Here is a 17574-nt window from a genome sequence, read left to right on the forward strand (position 1 = left end):
GTCCCCTTCAGGAGACTGGGATTTTCCCAGGTGATCAGATTGTTTTTCTGAAAGAGCATATTTGTACTCATGTTGACTAGCTGCTGTTCTACATCATATTGTTATTCCTTCTGATAGTGATTCTAGGGTTAATGATGGAACCATCTCAGAACAATTACACATTTTTAGTGGTTTTATAATGTCTTCTAAATCGTGTAATCTAATTTGAGTCAGATGTTAATGTTAATGAGATACTGCAGTAGTAACTGCTATTTTTCTGACAACTGACTGAAATCTTAAAGCCTGCATACCTCTTCTTAAAGCGGTGAGTGTGCAAAATCTGGAGTTCCTCTGCTGTTTCTTTATATAGGTAGATAGGGCTGTCAATTATTTCCCATTTAGTTGTATTGACTTTCATCCATATTTAAATACACAGGTCATTAGCTTATTATAATTTGACTATTTATACTATTTATACTATACTATTTATACTATTTATGTATGTATGTATGTATGTATTTATTTATCTGAGAGAGAGAAAGAGTGTGTGAGCAGGGGAGGGGGCAGAAGGAGAGAGAGAGAGAGAGAGAGAGAGAGAGAGAGAATCTTAAGCAGGCTCCAGGCCCAGCACGGAGCCTGACATGGGGCTCGATCCCACTACCCTGAGGTCATAACGTGAGCCGAAATCAAGAGACAGATGCTTAACTGACTGAGCCACCCAGGTGCCCCTATTTACGTTACTTTCAACTTAATGGAGTGTAAATAAAACTTCCAGAGCACACATGAGGTGGATATTGGATACATAGATTAAGATTTGGGGTGGGCTTTCTGTGGGTTATATGTAGAACTCACATATTTAATATTCACTGTTTTAAATGACCAATACTTGGACTATTTTTAAAATAGTGTAATAACCCTAGTTATACTGTTCAATGTTTGCTCTTTAAAATAAGTAGTTACAATTAAGTGTTCTAACCCTTGCATTTCAAAAAAGCTGGTCTTTACTTTCAGTTATCTGTTAGTTCTTTCTTTTTTTTAAGTTTATTCATTTTTTTTTTTTAATTTTTTTTTTCAATGTTTTTTTATTTATTTTGGGGACAGAGAGAGACAGAGCATGAACGGGGGAGGGGCAGAGAGAGAGGGAGACACAGAATCGGAAACAGGCTCCAGGCTCCGAGCCATCAGCCCAGAGCCTGACGCGGGGCTCGAACTCACGCACCGCGAGATCGTGACCTGGCTGAAGTCGGACGCTTAACCGACTGCGCCACCCAGGCGCCCCAAGTTTATTCATTTTTGAGAGAGAAAGACAGAGAAAGAGAGTGAGCAGGGGAGGGGCAGAGAGAGGGAGACACAGAATACAGAGCGGGGTTCAGGCTCTGAGCTGTCAGCACAGAGCCCAACTCAGGGCTTGAACTCACAAACTGTGAGATCATGACCTGAGCCAAAGTCAGATGTTTAAGTGACTGAGCCACCCAGGCGCCCCAATGGTCTGTTAGTTCTATTTAAGAGGGATGTTAAAAACTTTGAGTCTGAAAGAATTCTCAACCAAATTTAGTCTTGTCTCTCATCTTGATTAGATTAATTCCACAATGATTCAGTCCACAATAGCTCAGAGGGATGAATAATTTGCCTTTATAAATTACTTTGTTGTTTACTCAACACTTTGGGAGTTGTCAGACCCCAGACTGTCAGTTACTCAAGGGGCAAGAACCATATCTTCTCCAAGCTGTGTAAATGTTCTGAGGTGCTTGGCAGCATTCTGTACCCTGTGGGGTACTCAGGTACTCTGCTTGATGTTGCTCACAAGACTGAAAAACTAATCCCATAAAGTACCTACTATTAAAATGTAGCAAAACTGAAAAAAAAAAAAAAAGATTTACAGACAAACAACAAAGGAATTCACTGTTAGTATACTTGGCCTGCAAAAAAATGTGAAAAGGAGTTTTTCAGGCAGGAAAAAAAAATGACATAGATCAGAAAATTACATCTGCATAAAAAAAGAAAGGTCAGGGGCACCCAGGTAGCTCAGGCACCTGAGTATTGGGGTTGAATGTCTGACTTCTGCTCAGGTCATGACCTCGAGGTTTCTGAGTTTGAGCTCTGCATTGGGCTCTGTATTGACATCCCAGAGTCTAGAGCCTGTGTTGGATTCTGTGTCACCCCCTCTCTCTGCCCCTCCCATGCTCACGCTGTCTCTCTCTCTCTCTCAAAAATAAGCAAGCATTAAAAAAATTTTTTTAATGAAAATAAAATTAAACCTTCTTTTTTTCTTATTATTAACAGATATAAAATATAACTGCTCAAAGCAATAATAACAGTGTTTTGGGTGATTATAGTATATGGATAAATAAAATGAGTGACAGCAATATCACAAGGTATAGGAAAGAGGATTTGGGAGTACTCTATTACAAAATATTCACATTGTACATGAAGTGATATAGTGTTATTTGAGGTGAGCTTAGATTATTTAAAAATATATATGTTAAGCTTCAGGTAAATCCCTAAAAGGTTTAAAGGAGGTATAAATGATATGCTAAAGGAGACAGTAAAACGCAATCATTTAAAAAGTTCTGTTAAAACCAGAAAAGGCAGAAAAAGGGAAAGGGAGATAAAATAAAAGAAAAATGCAATGAATAGGAAACAGTTACAAAGATAGTAGATACTAATCTGACTATATAAAAAAGTATCCTAAATATGAATGGGCTAAATACACCAATCAAATGACAGCGATTGTCAGCATAGATAAAAAAGACAACACCCAGCTATACATTGTCACTAAGAAACTCACTTTAAATGATAAAGACTCAGATACTTAGAAGCAAAGGGATAAGGAAAGATAAATCATATTAGCATTAGTTGAAAACAAGCCGAAGTATTTAGATTAATTTATATTAATTTTATTAAGGGCAATACATAGGATAAATGAGTTAATTCCCCAAGAAGATATAACAATCCTTAGATGTAAGTGTTGAATCGCTAAATTCTACACCTGAAACTAACATTACACTATGTGTTACCTAACTGGAATTTACATAAAAACTTGAGGAAACAAGAATAATCCTAAACACATATGCACCTACATCAGAATATCAGAGTACATGGGGCAAAAACTTACAGAACTAAATAGAGAAATAGACAAACTATAACAGTTTGAGTTTTAAACACCCTTATAATAGTCTTATATTGCTGTTCTAACAAACTGCCACAAATTTAGTAGCTTGCAAATTATCTCACAAATTATCATATTAAATTTCTGAAGTCTGACAGGTCTCACTGGGCTAAAATCAAGGTGTTGGCAGGTTTCCATTCTTCCCTTCTGGAAGCTGTAGTGTAGAATCTGTCACCTTGGCTTTCCAGCTTCTAAAGGCTGCTCATATTCTTTGGCTCATGGTCTCCATCCTTCATCTTCAAACCAGAAACGGCAGGTTAAGTTCATCTCATATGGCATCACTCTGATCTTTTGTTCTATCTCCATCTCCTTTTTTTTTTTTTTTTTTTTTTAGTATTTATTTTGAGGACAGAGTAAGAGAGAGCATGCAATGGGAGGGCAGAGAGAGAGAGAGAGAGAGAGAGAGAATCCCAAGCAGACTCCACACTATCAGCACAGAGCCTGACATGGGGCTCAGTCCCACGATTGTGGGATCATGACCTGACCTGAAATCAAGAGTAGGAAGTTAAACCAACTGAGCCACCCAGGTGCCCCATCCCTCTTCCACTTTTAAAGATCTTTGTCATAACATTAGGCCCACTCAGATAACCCTGGATAATCTTCTTGGTCAGCTGATTGGCAACGTTAATCTTTTCTGCTATCTTAATCCCTATTTGCTCTGTAATATAACATATTTTTCAGATTCTGAGGATTAGGATGATCCAGATTAAGATCAAGCAATGAAGATTAACATTAAAAGTGATAAGTCATGTTGACTTTATATATCTTCAAAATGATGTGATGAGAACTGTCCTCATTCAACAGAGTGTGGGCTTCATCCACCAATATCTAACTCTTGTCTAATCATTTAAGAAAAATGAAGACAAACCCAAATTGAAGGACATTGTATAAAATGCTTTGTCAGAACTCTTCAAACTGTCAAGGTCATTAAAAATAAAGTCTGAGAAACTATCACAGCCAAGAGTAACCTAGGTTTACATGACAAATTAATGTCATATGGTATTCTGGATAGAATCCTAGAACAGAAAAAGAGAATTACGTAAAAACTAAAGAAATCTGAATAAAATATGAACTTCAGTTAATAATAATGCATCAACATTGGTTCATTAGTGGGACTATAGCACCACACAAATGTAAAAAATGCTAATGAGGGGAAAGGAGGATGGAGTAGATGGCAATACCTGCACTCACTCTGAACTCGTCTATAAATCCAAAAACATTCTAAAATTGGGTGGAGGAATGAGCAAAATGGGTGAAGGGGATTAAGAGGTACAAACTTCCAGTCATAAAATAGAGTTATCATGGGGATGGGAAGGACAGCATAGGGAATATAGTTAATAATATTATAATAATATATGGTGACATATAGCAACTACACTTATTGTGATGAGCATTGTGTAATGTATAGAATTGTCAAATCACTATGTTGTACACCTAAATTAATATAATATTGTACACCAACTATACTTCAATAAAAATTTATTATAAATGCATGTAAATAGGCACATAGTGGAGTCCACCATTCTTAAAATTCATTAACTTATTTATAAATTAAGAAAGAATTTATTAAAAATGAGAACAGTAAGAAGAAATAAAAATATTTATACATAATATATTATTATATGTATAATTTATTCATAATTTATATATGTATGATATATATATATAAAGAAATATTCAGCACCTAATAGAAGAGAATCTTCCAGAAATGAGGGAAGATCAGAGTCTTCAGACTGAAAACACTCAACAGATGGCCAGAATACTGGGACAGAGGGAAAACTTCGCCAAGTAAATCTCTATGAAAAAACTACCTATAAAAGGACATGAATCAAACTGGCATCTCGTTTCCCATCAGCAACATTATGTAATAGTAACCAATGGAACAATGTCTTCTAATTTCTGAAGTGTTCAAGAAGTTAATAATTAGCTGGAGTATAAATTAAATAGTATTTTAGGGAAAATAATATTTCAGTTATGTATGGTTACAGAAATTTTACCTACTACATGTGCCTCTAGGAAGATCCTGAAGATAATACTCCAGAGAAATGAGGCCTAAACCAAGAAAATGGATCCAACCCAGTTGAAAACTGAAAAGAATTCCAAAGTAACAAAGAGCCAGAGATTCAGAGGAAAATATTTTAAGTTTGGGGAAACTGTGATTCCATCAATATTATAAACTGAAAAGGAAAGGATCTACTTCTGCCAAGTTTTAGCTACAAAGGTTTGTATTAAAGGATATTACATGGCACACAAACTACTTGGTAATTAGAAAGCTAGACTCTGATGAACACGGGCAGTAATAAAACGCCTCGCCCTCATAGGAGATGTTTAGTGGAAACACCCTGTATCACCACTGTCTGTATTCCACCCAGATGGGAAAGCCTGTAATGTGGGAAAATTACAATAACTAGGGAGAGTGTTCAAAGACAGTGGAAGACCACAAATGACAACTGTCCAAGATGTAAGTGAATAACATTCAGAGAACAAATTATCCTGGAAAAAAAAAAAAATATATATATATATATATACACACACACATATGTAGGAATGGGGAGCTTGGTAGAAAAGATAGTTTGACAAAAATCGAAGTATTTTAAAGAAGTATAAGGCACGATCTTAAGCGATTGCTGAAGTATAAGAACAGATACATGATCTGGTATGATACTAGACTCCATTAGTCTAGTTATGGAGTTATGGCACTGAACCTGGAAAAAAAAAAAAAAGCAACTTTTATATAATCATAAAGTGAATGTTTTCTGTCAGTACTCAGATTGGAGGTAACCAGTTAGCAAAAGGGAAGACGTGTGTATACAAAAAAGAATATCAATATTAATATCCTTAACAATATAGAAGCAAAAGTGTAACTAACTGGTGTAAAATGGGGCAACATCTGACTGGTTCAGTCCACAGAGCATGAGACTCTTGATCTTGGAGACTCATGATTTTGAGCCCCAAGTTGGGTATAGAGATGACTTAAAATATAAATAAATAAACTTACAAAAAAAAGACTGGACAAATACGTTTGAGTGGGTGGTAGGGAGAAAATGTGGAGGAAAGTCATAAGGAGTGAAGAGTTTGATAAAATGTACAACTCTGCTCCTTTAGAGCACCTCTTTACTTGCTAGATGGGGTACTCTCTGATTCATGAATTGTTTATTAAAGCTAATTAGATCTTCAAATTTACTTGGTTGAATCTTGTTATTTAACAGTATAAAGTAAGTCTTCTATGAGTAGTAAATTCTGTTTATGTGTAAGACATACACAATAATAATTAGTATATATCCCTGGAATAATGGGAGAAAACTAATGCTGGAAATTTTGGTACTGTTAATAGCAATTTTTATTTTATTTTTAAAAATTTTTAAAGTTTGTTTATTTATTTATTTATTTAATTTATTTATTTATTTTTGAGAGAGAGAGAGAGAGAGAGCATAGGGGAGGGGCAGAGAGAGAGGGAGAGAGAGAATCCCAAGCAGGATTCTGTACTGTCTGAGCAGAGCCCGATGCAGGGCTCAAATCCATGAACTGTGAGATCATGACCTAAGTCAAAATCAAGAGTCGGACACTTAACTGACTGAGCCACCTAGGTGCCCCAATAGCACCTTTTAAATTAGGCATTTGAAGGCAGAGTACTAGAGGATGCTTTAATATCTGCTTAGGAAAAAGGAAAAGAGAAAAGAGATAGGTAGTAGAACCATCTATGACAGAAGTGATGCAGGCTGGCTTGGGTCCAAGGACCCAGATGGGGTTCCCTCAGAACCAGCCCAAAGGGTCCTTGGCTTTGCACAGGGTGGAATCAAACATGAGCTGAGAGAAAGTGAGAGCAGAGCTTATTGAAGACATAGAGAGCAGATACAGACAGAGTGTCTGGGAGACTCAGAAAGGAAAGGAGAGAGAGTTTCATCTTTTCTTGGGGCCTGGAGCTTTTACTGAGGATTGTGGTCTGGTATACCTATCTTCTCAGGTATCCAGGAGCTGCTTAAAACAAAGAGGAGTGTTTAGGTGTCCTCAATAAGCCATTTATGCCTGGGAGCCACGGGTCATGGTGTCAGTGGTCTGGAAAATGTAAATAATGACCCCACCCAGTCACTCCTTAGATGTTATCTATTGCCCTGGAAGACTCCAAAGAAATCATTAACTCCTTGACCTTTATAAGGAAGACATATATTATCTGAACCATAAGGCCTAAGGTGGAGGTGCAGATAAAAACAGTTTATTTTTCATGGAGCCCCTTCAGTTTCCCTATCCCAGAAGGATAAGCAAAGCCCCCAGTGAGAGCCCATAAGAAAGAAGAGGAAACAGCAGGGTTCAAAGACTAAACAGCAGGGTTTTTGACTAAAAAAAATAAAGTTTATATATACACCATGGCCAATGTGAAAGAAGTAGAGCGTGAGTTTTCTAACATTCCATAGTTGGTATTTTCTACTCTGTGTCTTAAAATAAATATGTGTTATATTTTCACACCAAGCATCCTCTCCCAATTTTTCTCCTGAGAACGCCAAAATTCTTTTGAGAAATCTTGTTTTCATATTTTTGACACATGAATTTTGAGTGAGGCTCAAAACCACAGACTTTGGGTTAAATAAGTGATTAAGGCACAGAGCGCCTGGGTGGCTCAGTCGATTCAGCATCCAACTTCAGCTCAGGTCATGACCTCACCATTTGTGACCCTGATCAGGCTCTGTGCTGATAGCTCAGAGCTTGGAGCCTGCTTCGGATTCTGTCTCACTCTCTTTCTCTGCCCCTTGCCCCCGTCAAAAATAAATAAACATAAAAAATTTTTTTCAATAAAAAATAAGTGATTAAGGCTGAACCAGTTCATGTATCAAATCTCCTCAGCCACAGTAACTATTTTGGGAAGAAGCATTCTATCCAAGTTGATCTCTTCAGAGGGAATTCTGGACTTATGAGAGCTTTAAGATGGAAAGCTCTGTATCTTTTATTGGACTTAAATCTGTTAAGACGTGAGACTAGCAATACTGTGGACTACCCTAAAGATGGACCCTAACTTGATCTGAAGTCCACTTGAAGGACAGCAGAACCAAGAGATGGAGGCATGGTCCTGCCATCATGCCACATCTGGAAGGCATTTCTTTTCTGTCACAGAAGACACCAAATTCATTTTTTGCATAAATTAGATGTTTCATTATTTTAAAAAATATAAATCTCTAGCAGATATATCAATATTATTTATTATTGCTGCTGAATAATTAATACATGGGGAATTATTTTGGTAACTACAAGGATTTTCTTTTCCTTCTGCTTTTTTCAAGCAGTCTATGCCACTGCTTAATGGCAAATGCTGCCAGTGATATCATATAAATCTAGACTCGCTGAAGTCAGTTCTGTGTTCCATATCCCCCACATGAGGGCATTCCACAGTCCCATTTATTTACTTATGTATTTATTTATTTAAAATTTTAATTCCAATATAGTTAACATACAGTGTTATATAGTCTTAGGTGTACAATATTCCACTATACTCTTGATTTTGTAAACCAAAGCTACAATCTCTGCATCAAGATTTTATTTGTGAAAAATCACACTTTTTCCTGAAATATAGTTTGTGTTGTTGGATATCTAAAATCATGTACTATATACTATTTGAAGAGGAGTTCTGCCAGTTTAAGAGAAAAAAAATGGTTAACCGTGCAATAAATTTTTTTGGTGAAAATGTCTTGACTGATTTATGAAGTTAACCATTTATTCATTTACTCTAAGAGAGCTATGCAGGTGAACCAAGGATGCACAGTTATAAAATTGAAAACTTTTGTATTAATAATGAAGTCAGGAAGGAATCAAAGGCAAGAACAATATAATTTACCCATAAATTAATGCCAGGCCTTTTTAGGTTGGCTATGGTTCTGATTACATATAAAGTAATAAAAATGGCATTTATATACATTCTCAGATCACTGCTTGCAAAAACGTATAGGTAGTTTGCGATAACTAAACATCAATGGAAGAAATATGCTGAAGAGGCTATTAGCAAAAGAAAAAAAAAAATTTCAAACATGGTCGTGTTCCCTGAAAGGTCAGGGCAAGGGGTCTTACTACATGGATTACCTCATTTTCCTTTGGGAGACCGAGGGCCCTTGTGACAAATCACCTCATTGATGCTGACTGGAAAATTCCAGATAGATTGGCTTAAAATCCTACTCTTGGCAAGTTGAAATTGCAATTAAGTCGCGGTTTGCTGTCCTGGGGGCAAATGACTCCATTTTGGGCCTGTGGATTTCTTGTTAATACCAGTATCCTTTTGACAATTAATAACCAAAGCCAAAACTAATATTCAGTGTTTTCACAGTGCCCAATTAACATTTTTCTATCTTTTTTTTTTTTTTTTTTTTGAGAGAGAGAGAGGGCATAAGTGAGTGAGGGCCAGAGAGAGAATCCCATGAGGGACAGAGCGGGGGAGGGGAGAGAGAGACAGAGGGAGAGAGAGAGAGAGAAAAAGAGAGAGAAAGAGAGAGAGAGAGAGAAGCAAGGGTCACCCGAAGCGTGGTGCCTATTGTTTTTTTACCTGAAGTGGGGCTTGTGTTCACCTGAAGTGGGGCTCGTGTTCACCTGAAGAGAGGCTCGAGGTCACCCAAAGCGAGGCTGATGCTCACCTGAAGCAGAGCTCGAGCTCACCTGAAGTGGGTCTCGTGCTCACCCGATGTGGGACTTGAACTCAGGAACCATGAGATCAAGACCTAAGCTGAAGTCAGATGCTTAATGACTGAGCTACCCAGGCGCCCAATACTATGTAATTTCATGTATAGCATTTCATTGGATCTTTACAATACTTCGTGAATTTGGTATTATTTCCATTTTATAGGTGAAGAAAGCAAGACTTAAAATGTATAAACTGGAAAATGGTAAATCAAACTCTAACTAGTTCAGTTCCAGCATTCACTATCCACTACAGAGAGGATGTTTAAAACACAGAGAATGCAGCTGTCCTGAGACCAGTAATTCCAAATGTCAGGATGCAGTGCAGACCAATATTTCTTGACCATTGCCATGCAAACCCCTTACTTACTACTGCCCCGTCCTATACTCAAGCATCCATTGTGGACTATTAAAAACAAAACAAAAAACACCAGAAGTGACCCATTATTAAGTAATGATTGAAGCTACATTTATAATTTTGGAAAATCCACGAAGGAAAAAAATCAAGCCATTTGTTCTGGAAATTTAAAAATGGTATCTAAGACATTAGTAGCCTGGCTGGAGTTAGAATTTCTTCCTCTTTTAATAGAAATTCCTCTCTAAGCTTACAGACAGACAAAAAAAGGATGTCTGAAATGTTCAGCAGTCTATATTTCAGACCACAACTTTTTAAATCCCCCAATTTTGGTGTAGAGATGGAATTTCAATGGTTATCAGTAGATCTGAGATCACGAGAAGATTTTTCTAAAGGTTACAAGTTGAGATGAAAAACTGTAGACACTCCAATATACTACACTTTACAGAATATTTCCTTTCTTCCTTTTTTTTTTCTTTTACAGAATATTTCAAATTAGAAACAATGAAGGTTCTCATCAGAAGATTATCCACAATTTATAGACTTACATGCTAGAATGACAGATAGAGCTCCCAATCTTCTAATTTACCTATAAATAACTCAGAAAAAAATATTATGTTTTATTTATTCATTTGCTTATTTTATTTTTTAATTTTATTTTAATCCAAGTTAGTTAACATATAGTGCAATAAGATTTCAGGAGTAGAATTAAGTGATTCATCATTTACATATAACACCCAGTGTTCATCCCAACAAGTGCCCTTCTTAACGCCCATCACCCATTTAGCCCATCCCCCCACCAAAACCCCTCCAGTAACCCTCAGTTTGTTCTCTATATTAAAGAGTCCCTTATGGTTTGCCTCCCTCTCTCTTTATTTTTGAGGGTGAGAGCATGAGCAGGGGAGGTGCAGAGGGAGAGGAGGAACAGGGGATCCAAAGTGAACTCTGTGCTGACAGCAGCAAGCCAAATGTGGGGTTCGAACTCATGAACCCTGAGATCATGAACTGAGCTGAAGTCGGATGTTCAAATGACTGAGCTACCCAGGTGCCCCTCAGGAAAAAAAAAATTAAGTAGGCTAATTAATATAACAGATATAAGTCATGTGAAATGTTGGGTTCAGTAGCAAATTGTCAAGAAAGAATTCTTCAGAAGTCTTTAGTGCAAAAAGGGTGGCTTTATTAAAGCATGGGTACAAGATGTGTGGGCAGAAAGCTGCACTGGGGTTGTGAGGAGTGACTGTTTATATACTTTCAAGTTGGGAGACGGTTAGGGATAGTGTAAGTCTCTATGGAATTTGGAAGCAAAGTTTTCAGGACCTTGAGGGGTCATCTATTGTGTATGTAAAACCTTAGTCATGAGACACTTCAAATGTATGTCAGTGGGCCATATGTTTAGAGGATGATTGCTATCATATATCTTGGGTGGTAGAGATGAAGGAAGTTTCCACAGGGATTTTTACAGGATCTTGGAGATCAGTCTAATGTCAAGCTGAGGTTGCCTTTTGCCTCTAGCAAAGTATTAACATTGACCCAGTTGTGTTCCTGGAAGAGGGTCACCCTGCCTCATCGCAAGTACTTGTCAATGGGCTCTAAGTTATAAGGAAGTTTAATTTTTTTTTCTAGATTTCTTTTGCCTTTGTTCTCATATGGAAGTCTGGACTGGCTTCTCTACATTTATAAGATGGCTATAAATTTTATTTGGTGTAATTACAGAGTAATGACCTTCAGTTTCTTCATAAGCAAGCTCTTATTTGTGCAATCTTATTTCAAAGGTCACTCTTGACTAATGTATTCTTTGAAGTCAAAGTATTTAGAAGATAAAGAAAAGGAAATGACACATTCAAGATGGAACCAAAGGACTCTACCATAACTTTACTCCAAGGCCAGTTATACTTTAATTACCCTGAGGCACCACAGTATCTTTACACTCATGAAGATAGTGATATTGATAAAGAACACTCAGTTAATTGTGGGTGAAGCTCTTAATGAGAAGAACAGAGTTCCAATACTGATAAGAGGGTCCTTGAACTATGCATTCCCTTCCACCTCACTCTGCCTTGAAGGCTCAGCCTGAGCCACTAGATAAAGAATAGGAGGCATGGACATGTCAGCCTAGGTCTGTGGGTGCACAGTAAAATCACTTGAGAATATTTTATAAATTACCGATTCATAGCCCTAATTTCTGTTTTTCTCCCACAGTCCCAAGAGATTTCTATTTGATTAGTCTGAGGTGGGACCTTGGCAATGGTACTTTTTGTAAAGCTCTTCAGATAAACCTAGCAGGAAGTTAGAGTTGAGTACTGCAGATCAAGAAATAGGATTAATATTTCAAACCAGCTGAGTAGCCAAATGGACTTTGATGCCAGGCTTTATTGTGCTGTACCACTTAGAATATATATTTCTAAGCTAGACAATGAAAATTGGTACATGGCTTGTTGGCTGACCAAACATTTAAAAAGTTTTGTATTCTTACTATGCAGAATTTGGGATTAATTTATAATTTTTGAAGGTTGTGATATAGAAGAAGTCTGCAGTTCTTTTCCTAACTCCATTTCCTCTGCCTGCTTTCTCATTCCACCCAAGGCAGATAAGAGATGTTATGAAGTATCCTAATTCAAGAATAATAGGATACATTAGAGGATACTTCCTCTATTAAGATTATTCCTGGTCTTTCTAAAAGGTTAGGAAAGAAAGAAGAAAATAAAGCTTCTGTACATAAAGCCAGACAGGTGAAAATGTTCGAAGAAGGTAAATCTCCAATTGTCACTGCCTAAGAAAGATTGAGGCAAGTAGCATAGATGAATTCTGCTTTAGGTTTTGGGTGAACATTCTTGGAAAATAACACTGGTGAGTACATTCCTTCCAGGCAAGCATTTCCTTACCATCAATAGGTTAAATAGAGACTTTAAGGGAAAAGAGGAAAAATAACCTTTCTCTTTCAGGTACTGTCAAGAGACCTAAAACATTTTCCATACTTTTGATTGACAACTTACATTTCAAATTAATGGGATAAACCACTTAACTGTGCTGTCCCAAATTATCCTGTGCCTAGGCCCAAGGCATCTATAACTAGGATAGAATGAGGTACAAGGCAAAAATACTTAATAGTCCTATAAGAACTCAGTGTCCTTTCTTTCTCTCATTTTTTTTCCATTATTGACTTAGGCTCTTGGATAGGCATGTAGAACAAGGGAAATTGGCATTTGTGGAGGCAAAATCTCACATAGAAATTACTAGTTATCTATAGTGGAGTGAATGTCTATGATTTACCAACTAAACCTAGCTTGATGCTAGGATAATGCCATGATAAGCAGTATTTTGGAAATAACAGTGAGATTCTTGTATCAGAGGAGATGGGGATTATTTTTTGCAGGTCAAGGCAGGGTATTCTGTGTCTTCAAATATGTAATGTAATTAAGCTGAAAGAAAGTTATATATCAAGTGCAAAGCTGCTACATTTAAAGAAAAAATACTGGATGAATTCTGGACATAGGTAGCATTTCTGGGACCATGATGATAAGTGAGTAACTGTAATCCACAGAAATTATGATGGGATACCAATTAGTTACCTACTACTGTGTAATAAAATACTCCAAAATCTAGTGGCTTAGAAACAACAAATGCATATTATTTCTACTAGTTTCTGACCTGAGTAATCTCAAGGACAGGTTAGCTGGGAAGTTTGGCTTGTAGTCTTTCATAAGGTTGCCATCAAGCTTTTGGCTAGACCTGCAGTCATCTGAAGGCTTGACTGCAGATGGAGGATCTGCTTGTAGGAAAGTTCATTCACGTGGCTATTGACTGAAGACCTCAGTTCCTCAACATGCCTGCCTTTCCACTGAGTTACCTAGAATCTTCAAGACATGCAGTTGAGCAAGTGATGAGAGAAAAAAAGAGATCAGAGGTGTAATGTCTTTTATAGCTTGTTCTTGGAAGTGATATACCATCACTTCTGTTCTTTCAGTTAATCATACAGATGTCCAGACCAGTTTTGGTAAAATGTGGGAGAAGACTTTGCAAGAGTGTCGTTACTGGGAGTTGAGGGACATTGGGACCATTGTGGGGGCTGGTTACCATACCCAAAAAGCAAAACATTTTCATTAGTTGCTGCCCCAGTGGTGACAGTCGCTTTGCATTTTTAAAAATAAACCTTATTCTCCCTGTCTGTATATTCTGTTTCTCACATAAAATAGAGGGATTGCCATATTTTACAAGAAAATCACATCTTACTGCTACAGGACTATAGTAGTAAAATAGGATTTCTTTCTTTTGAAAAGATGATATTCCTAGGGGAGAATTTCAGGGCTTTGTTCCATATTTGTGAAGCAGAATTTTTAAAAATATGAGACTGACGAAATTGCAGATATTCTGCTTTGATTACCATGGTTTTGTGGTAAGATTTTAAATCATAAAGTGTGAGTCCACCATCTTTGAGGGCATATATATATACATATATACATATATATATACATATATATATATACGCATATATATATATACATATATATATGTATATATATATATACACATATATATATATGTGTGTATATATATGTATATATATATATATACACACATATATATATATATAAACTGTATTTACTTAGAAGCATTCAGAATGTCAACAAAGCAGCTATAACTTTTTTTTTTTTTCAATTACAGAGCTGTTATTCAGCTAACAGAACAATTATTTCATATAAGTAGCTTTGGAAGATAAGAAAACTACCATCCCCAGTGTAACTAATTTGTGCTATGCACTAACAAGAATCTGCTTTAAATGTCCTTGTCAATTTAAAACCCCTATACTGTACCAGGCAAGGTTAGTGGCTGCTGAAAATACCACCAGGACAGGGCTTTCTAAAGACACATTCAGTAGTGTGTTAATTTATACCAAAAAAGACACTGTGCAGTTTAAAAATATATCTTATACAGTCTTACATTTCAATTTTTTTCTTTAAAAGGACTGAGTGTTGTACAGGGGGTTAAATGCTTTATAGATAAAAAAAAATGTCTAGAACCAACTTCTTCAGCACCATCATATTCTTCATCTTCATCTTCTTCGTCTTCCTCATCCTCCTCCTCTTCCTTCTTTTTCTTGCTTTTTTCAGCCTCGAAGACTCCCTTCTTTGCTGCATCAGGCTTTCCTTTAGTTCACTAGGCAGTAATATCCTTTTTATATTTTTCCTTCAGCTTAGCAGCCTTATTATCATAAGACTGCTTGTCATCTGCAACAGTTTTTTCACATCTCTCCCAGTCTTTGCAATGTCACCAATGGATAGGCCAGCATCTTCTCCTTTGGTTTTTGGTTGATACTGAGAACAAAACAAGAGGAAGGCCAAAGGAGGCCTGTTGGGTACATTGGGATTCTTGAACTTCTTTTTTGTTTTCCCTTTAGGGGGGATATAAATTTTCATTTCTCTTTCATAATGGGCCTTGTCTGCCTTTTCCATGTCTTCAACTTTTCCTTTCTCTTTAGTAGACATGATCTTCCAGTTCTCTCAGCACTTCTTAGAAAACTCTGAGAAGTTGACTGAAACATCTATGTGCTTCTTTTTTGTGTCTCTCTTGACAAGTTTGCACAGAGAATGCATATGATGACATTTCCTCTCTGCTTCTTAGGATTTCCTCTGCAAATGTTTAATTATTTTCCTCAGTGAGGCACAGAATTGCCCAGTGCCTCGCTGACTCTCAGTTGCCCTCAAACTATCTCTATTGAGCTCATTGTACTGCAATGGCTATGAGAGTGAGAGCCAGACACAGCATCTTTGTTGTTTTTCAATATTGTTTTAGTTACTTGGCATTTCTTGAAATTCACATAAACCTTAGGATGGCAATGATATTTATTTCTTTTCATGCTTTAAAAATATTATTCCTCTCTCATTTGTCTTACACTATTTTAAGTGAGAAATATGCTGTCATCCTTATATTTTTTCCACTTTATACAATGTTGCTTTTTTCTCTGGATGCTTTTGAGATTTTTTTTAATCCCTGGTTTTGAGAAATTTGATTATAACATGCTTTGGTTTAGTTTTCTTTGTTTTAAGTATTTGTACAGATGATCTATGGACTTAGTCTGCATCGAATTTGAGATAAATTTGGGTCACTATTTTTCAAAACAGATATTTTGGCACATTTGAATTGTCTCACAGCTCACTGATACAATGTTTATTTTTCCCCCAAGTTCTTATTTTCTCAGTATCTCATTTTGTATTGACTCTGTCTTCGAACTCACTAATTTTTTCTTCTGCAATGTCTAACCTGCAGCTAATCACAGCTAATGTAGTTTCCATGTCTAACATTTTAGCTTTCCTACCTAGAATTTTGATTTGGGCCTTTTTAAAGTATCTTCTAGATTTTGACTTAACATGGTCAATCTTTTCTAATCTTCTTGAACATATAAAATATAGTTATACTAACTTTTAATGCCTTTACTAATTCTATTATCTATGTCACTTCTGGTTACTTGCCAATTGGTTGATTTTTCTCCTATTTGTGGGTCATATTTTCTTGCTTCTTTGAATGGTTGATAACTTTCAACTGGATGTCAAACATTGTTAATTTTCCTTATTAGATGATAGATATTTTTGCATTCCATAGTTTTGACATTTGTTCTAAAATACAATTTCTTGGCATGATGTGATCCTTTGGGGCATTATTTTTAGGATTATTAGGCAGAATCAAAAACTGTGTTTAGTGTAGAGCTAAATTCTCCCGACTACTAAGGTAAAACTGTTCTGAGTACTCTACCTGATGTCTCATGAGTTGTGAGGTTTTCCACTTCAACTAATAGAAAGAAGAACTATTCTGGACCCTGTGTGGACTCCATTGATTGTTTCCTCTAATCTTCTCAGGTGGTTCTTCTCCAACCTTGGGTAGTTTCCTCATATATATTCACTGTTCAATGTTCAGTTGAAGACTGAAGGGAAATCTTCTGCAGATTTCTGGGATATTTTCTCCCTGTGTGTGTGCAGTTATTTCTTCTCTGGCACTTTGCAAACTCTAGCAACTTTTGGTTTCCCTGGATTCCTAGATTGATTCATCAAATCAGAGAGAGAAAGTTAGGTTCTTCCAGGGTTCCTGGAAACTTTCTCTAGGCAGTCAGCTGGAATAATTGGAGGACTTCTTTCATTTGTTTTCTACCTCTCAGATATCATTGTCCTTCAATGTCTGACGATGAATGTCTCAAGACAATGTTTCATGTATTTTATTTAGGGTTTTTGTTGTTGTTGTTGTTGTTGTCATTGTCACTGTTGTTATTTCAAGCCTTTGTTACCCCATCTTGATCGAAAGCAGAAGTCTTATGCTTAGATTTTGATTGAGATTTCATTGAATCCATATACCAATTTTGTAAAAATTTAAATCTCTTTTAATAGTAAATATTTTATTTTATTTTTTTAAATTAATTTATTATTTTTAA

General features: G+C 36.4%; 1 pseudogene; it reads right to left on the reverse strand.

The window, feature by feature from the left end:
- Positions 1–15098: 15098 nt before the first annotated feature.
- Positions 15099–17274, reverse strand: LOC128777795 (high mobility group protein B1-like; annotated as a pseudogene).
- Positions 17275–17574: the final 300 nt, after the last annotated feature.

The sequence above is a fragment of the Panthera pardus genome, unplaced genomic scaffold, assembly GCF_024362965.1.
Source record: "Panthera pardus isolate Hobbes unplaced genomic scaffold, ASM2436296v1 HiC_scaffold_17, whole genome shotgun sequence".
In the NCBI taxonomy this organism is placed as follows: domain Eukaryota; kingdom Metazoa; phylum Chordata; class Mammalia; order Carnivora; family Felidae; genus Panthera; species Panthera pardus.